Raw genomic sequence first — 5,913 nt, 5'->3', positions numbered from 1 at the left:
CCTTGCAGTGGTGTATGTGTGAACTATTGGGTGTCAGCTAGTCAAAGACCAGACCTCTGGTTAATCCAGCCCCTTCCCAACAGCAGACAGAGCCTCTCTTATCCAGTGGAATGCTTCTTCATGGATCCTAGCTAGGTAAGACCTTGGAGACACAAGGACAAAGCCTTTCTCTATATATAGGTATTTTTATTCAAAGTGTCTTTCCTTCCCTTGAGCTACAGCTATAACTGTCAAGAAGAGCAGATAAATCTTGTGAGAAGTGTGTGTGAGAGAGAGAAAGGAGAGAAATAAAGTGGGGCAGGAATTGCACCACTGGTTCTCTTGCTGTGTAATGTTGCCTTGCTGGGGGGTTGCAAGAGAAAGGGTGACTGAGAAATCCTAGTAAACCCAGAGGAATAAGATTGGCTTGGCCCCTGAGAAAACAGAAGCATCAGTAATAATATAATGAAATGAAATAAAACCACAGAAGAAAGCCCTGAGAAAGGGATTCTCTATCCTGACAGTTCTAAGGGCAGCGTCTAATCTTATCAGCAGCAGAAATTGACAGATGCTTGCAGTTCATTCAGCACTGGGTCAGCATGAGACTGGTTATGCAAATACAGGAAAGGGAGAGTGCTGATTTTATAGGGCTCTGGATTAATGTTGTACTTAATAACTTAAAAGCCTTTCAAAGAATCCTTTTCCTCCTCCAAAATGGGTGCCAGTCAAAGCAGCATCACATGCCACATGTTCACACGCTTTTCCTTGCTTCTTTCTTTCGTTTTGGCCATCATAGCCCAGCTCCTGAAAGATTTTTCAGTGCCCCACTGAACAGCTTGCAAGGCAGGAACCTCTTACCCCATCATCTCGTTGGAGTAATTGCCATCTGACTTCCTTTTCAGGTTGTGTTTCTTCCCCCCCCTTTTTTTCCCCATCTTGCATAGGATCACCCTTTACCTGATCTTTTAAGTCTTTTCCCCATAAAACTGACTTCTCTGTTAGCTCCAGTTCCTAGCCCCCTTCTCGCCCAAAAGCTGTGTGGTGGTAGGTGAGGTGTTGCTCAGCCTGCAGCTGCGTATGCCCAAGCTGCTTTTATGCATAGCTACTGATGCACCAGAGCAGGCCAGGAGTGTGTGGCTCCCATTAGAGCTACTTTCTACTGCCTCTGCAGATAGGGCACACATACCTGGTAGCTGCAATTCCCATTTCTACTGACGTTCCTTTCACTGGCACCTTCCAGGTCAGGAAATCTGCTGCTCTTATAAAAATGTTTTGACTCTTGTGTTGCTGCCAAGTGCCAGCTTGAATGCAGTCCTGTCAGCTCTTACAGGGTTAACATCTGATGCCAACCTCTGTGGGCACCATACAAAGAAGATTCTGCTCTTGGGTTTAATGTGTCAGCTCTGCTTTTGGTGGAGCTGTAGAGATTCAGATCCCCCCCAGTGCAGTTCACGTTGGGGGAGAGGTGAGACAGAGATGGTGTTCTACTGTTTTTTTGCCTGCTGGGCAGAAAAAGGAGGGTTGTGCAGTTCATCTTGCTGCCTCTCTTGCATTGATTTTTATAATGAACTGCAAGAAAGCTCTTGCTAATCTGACCTGCATTTAACTGAAGGTTGGTCTTGTCCCCAGACGGCAATTCAAGTTAGGCTTTGCTTCACTGCTTATACAAAAAGGCTTGTTTTTCTTGGAGGTTGCAGATGTTTCCTAAACCTTCTGGAGAAATCACTGTGGTAAAGGATTTTACTTTAAAGCATCCCTGGTGTGCAGAGGAGGCAAAATGGAGGCTAAGTTATTGCCTTCTTGGGAAAAAATGGTAGGATAGCACTGTCCCTGCTAGGAGCCAGAAAAGGAATAGCTGACTGTCATTTAATTGAGTGGTGAAGATCTGCTTTCTTGTAGCCTTGGTTGTAGGAGTGAAGCTTTCAGACACCAGAAAAGCTTCCCAAGTGTAATTGTCCAGACTTCTGCTACAACATTTCTGTGCCTTGCTGGAGCTGTATGGGCCAACTGCCTTGCAACAGCCCTTCCCCAGTTACAGGAATCAAAAATGGGAGTAATTCCATATAATTTGTTACGAATTTTCTGTCAGCTTTTACAGGTATCGCATCCTGTAAGACTGTGCTTTCAGTCCAGGCCAGTAACCAAGCATGCTACAGGAGTCCATGGCTGATATGAGAGAAGAATGTGGCCTGAAGTGCTGGAGAAAGCCAGTGATTAGTTTGTGTTTGCTCAAAACTGCTGTCGGAAAAACGCCCTGACTCATCAGTTAAGGAAATGTGTTGAGCATGGAGGGCAAGGAGGTGGGTAAGGCGCGCTCAAGCGTTTGTTATGCACTGCTCGGAGTGACACTGAGGTCAGAGACACATTGTTTGCTGAAGTCTGTAAGTTTCCATGCCTCACTCTATGTGTGTCAGTCATTTCAAATAGCCTAACTATGAAGATTTAATGCAACACTCACTAGTCGAGCTGTGGATCCCTTCCTTGTGCATCAAACCCCCTTTTTTGTATGGGAATGTTCATGGATCAGAGCTTTCTCATGAAGTTTTAATCTATTTTGATTGGAAACTTGAAATACCAGTTTTTTCCCATTTCTCGCTTCACCCCTTGTCTAGCATGCACTGTCAGCTGGTTCTTGTTTGGCCTGGTTACCTAAGGAAGACTTGTGTTTGTAGAGTGTGCCCCCCTCCCCACTTATGTTTGGCCATTTTTCCCTTTCTCTTCTCACAAGAAGTAACTTCTTAGCCCTTGGTGAAATCAGCTGCATTTGACAGGGATCAGGGTTTGAAATCTCAATGCTGTTATGTTCCTACAGAGTTTGTGGAAAACAAAAAAAAGATGACTGGGCATAGAGAGTCCATGCTAGGTATGTCACAAGATTGCAGCCAAAGCTGAAGCATACTTAGATGCCAGCCTGGGGAAAAGCCCGAGTCAGCGCCTGCACTGTAGCAGATAGCCAATCTCAGGAGTCCAGTCAGTAGAAAATAGGGTTTTGTCAGTCTTGCTGCTCAGACCCACAAAGGATGTATGTAAGGCCCAGAGATCTCTTCTGGCTGTAACATGGGGATGTGGGCAAGCATTGCAACCTGTGGAAAAAGATGCCATAGTCTAGAAACAAAACCAAGAGGGGGAGGTTGCTTCTATAATATAGGGAATTATTGCCTTTTACGCTTCATATTCCTGCTCTACACCAGAAAGCTGCTTCACAAATTCCACAGGATGGTTTTGAAAAGCATACAGAAAAGCTGTCATTTCATTTCTTGGACTCTGTAGAACAAGCTTCTACAGAGGGCTACAAACTCATGGAAGGTAAGAGGCTAAATATATCTCTGTGCCTATGCAACCTGCTGCTCTCAGAAGCAGGCAGCCAGCACAGGTGCTGGGAGCAGTCAGGCCATTGCTAATTGATTGTCATGGCTGTTTCTGGCTGACAAAGCCTTGTACTTTTACCCCTTGTACTGGTGGCAACTGGTGAGACAGTTAACATAACTGAGCAGAGCAGACAGCTTATTGAGCTAGCCTTCCACTACCTCCTAAATATCCATGAATGGTGTTACCTCTAGATTTTAATTAATCTGCGCTGCATATAGAGCCATTATTGCAAATTAGTAATATCCTTCTGTTCCCAGCAGTTGAAGGTCTTGCTGGTAATGGCTGTGGCATGCAGCACAGTGTTGAGGGCTGTATGTTTTATTTTCCATCATTAAATGGAAAGGGTGATATTGGCAACTTCTGTCCTACTTGCTGCAAAAGTAAATGTTGTTTTTTGGGCAGAGTGGATGTTTGCTGATTTAAAATACTTTGGGCAGCTCTCGTGCCAGCTCCCCCATTAGCTGTGCAGTTATGTGAACCTGGGCTGCTGGCCATCCAAACTGGGAAAACAGTATCTCACCTGCATAGTTTGTTTGTGAACATTTTGGTACTGCTTAAGTCACAGGTAAGTAGCACTGCCTTCTCACTCTTTCTGTCTCGGGTACTGTGCACACGTTTCCTACTGACAGCAGGAGATAAACTGTTGAGTCTCACTATTCAATAGGGCCGTGTATGACCTTCGCAAGGTTAATGCTACAGAAGGGGCTCCCTGACATTAACCCTTGGATATAGATATATTCTGATCAGCAGAGTGAAGTCTGTGTGGATTGACTTCATTTTTGTGCTTGGATCCTCTTGTAGCTTTGGGGCAAAAGGAATGGGGTAGAGCTGTACCTTAATGAAAGCACTTTGAGCCTACAGGACTTCACCCACTTCCCTACCCCTTTTATCAAGAGTGACAAGGAAGGGGAAAAAAGGTTTCCAACAAGAAGGAAAATCTTTATCACTTGTGGGTTATGCCACCAGGAAGTGGAACTGTGGCAGCTCTTGCTGCTTTTTTCCACTGGAATTGCTGGAAAATATTCCAGGAATCTTTCTCTGGAGCCTGAGAGTATGTACCCATCTTGGCATCTCTCTCTAGTTGAGCTCAGGACTGTTTTTTAGCTATCACTTTTCAACTAAACAAAAGGCCTGTTTGACATCTCTTAGGATTCAATGCCAGGTTTTTGGCAGTAGCAGACGGGGAAGAGGAACTACCACATGCAGGAAAAAAAAAGACAGAAATGTTCCTCACATATGGAGGGTGGGGAAGGAGAGAAGATAGGGGTTTCCATGGCAACATTCCTTGAAGATAAGTATTTTTAAATCTGTGTGAATTTTAGCATTCAAAACACAGTTGTGTTTCCCACAAAAAGACTTGGGGGAGGGATGAAGTGGAAAGAATTTTTCCCCCTACTTCTCAGGTCATTCCTATTTCTTTTACAGAGGAGCCTGAATCCAAGATAAATGAAGTATGTGTGATTGCTCTGATGTTAATGCTCCTGTAAAGAAAAGCCTTTGCTTCCAGGAGGCAAAAAGCATCAGTCATAGTTCTGTATCTGCACCAACATCTCTGGCACAAGCACTTGATCATCTCTCTAATGGGAAAAGTAGTTTAAATAGATCAGTGCTAGGCCAGTAAAAAGTCACAACGACAAATCTTGCAGGATTCCACATTAAACTAGTGTAACTCGGAGCAAAAATCTTAATTGACATACAGATAAGTGATAATAGTGGTGATAAGGTAGCTGAGGCTTTTTGCCTTGGTCAGAGAGGAGAGGATGGAAAACTGAAAGGGCAGAGAAACCAGGTAAAATGTATCCCTGGTGAGTGTCTCAGTTACCTCCAACGCCAGTGAAACATCGCTGAGGGTGGGCAAGTGGTGCTCCAGTCTCACTATTAGGCAGGAACTGTTTGATCTTTATATGGAGTATCGGTGCTGGGCCCACCTCTGAACCTCTCTGAAGCTTCTCTGCTCCATTCTCTGCAGTGCTGGGCAACTCACGGGCACTGGCACGCTCTGCTGCCACCTCCCTGCTGGCATCCAGGCAGGTCAGCTCTGTCACAAGCCTGGCAGTGAGACATCCAATGCTGTGCCTGCTTGGGTGCCAACTTTCTAGTCTCACCAAAGAAGGCTTTTTTTTTTTTTTTAACAGTCGCTTCCAACTCAGTAATGACTCAGACACTGCAGCAAGGGTAAAGCGATCATCTTCCCCTTCAGAGCTTTACAGCAGAAGGCCCTGGGTATCCTCACTAAAAGAGAGCTTGCTGGGCCCAGCCATCAGCTGGATTCAGTTCTTTAATTTAACTGATGGAACGAGATGCTCCAGCAGTGCTGTGTACCTCCTGGCTTAGGGACTGTGTTTCAGCAATAGACTCAATGATTCCTACAAGTACTTTCTGTTCAGAAGCCTTGGGGAGGGGAGGCTGGGAGGGAATGAATAGTCATCTATGAAGAAGAAGGTGCTATTCACCTATTATGGCTCTAGCTCTCACCAAATTTCCCAAGGCCATGAATCCAGGAAGGGAACAAAATTGGAACAGTAAGAGAAAAACGGTAAGTCATATTTGGCCATTTATCTTTTG

This window comes from Strix uralensis, chromosome 6 (assembly GCF_047716275.1).
Source record: "Strix uralensis isolate ZFMK-TIS-50842 chromosome 6, bStrUra1, whole genome shotgun sequence".
NCBI lineage: Eukaryota > Metazoa > Chordata > Aves > Strigiformes > Strigidae > Strix > Strix uralensis.
This window is presented reverse-complemented; position numbering follows the sequence as displayed.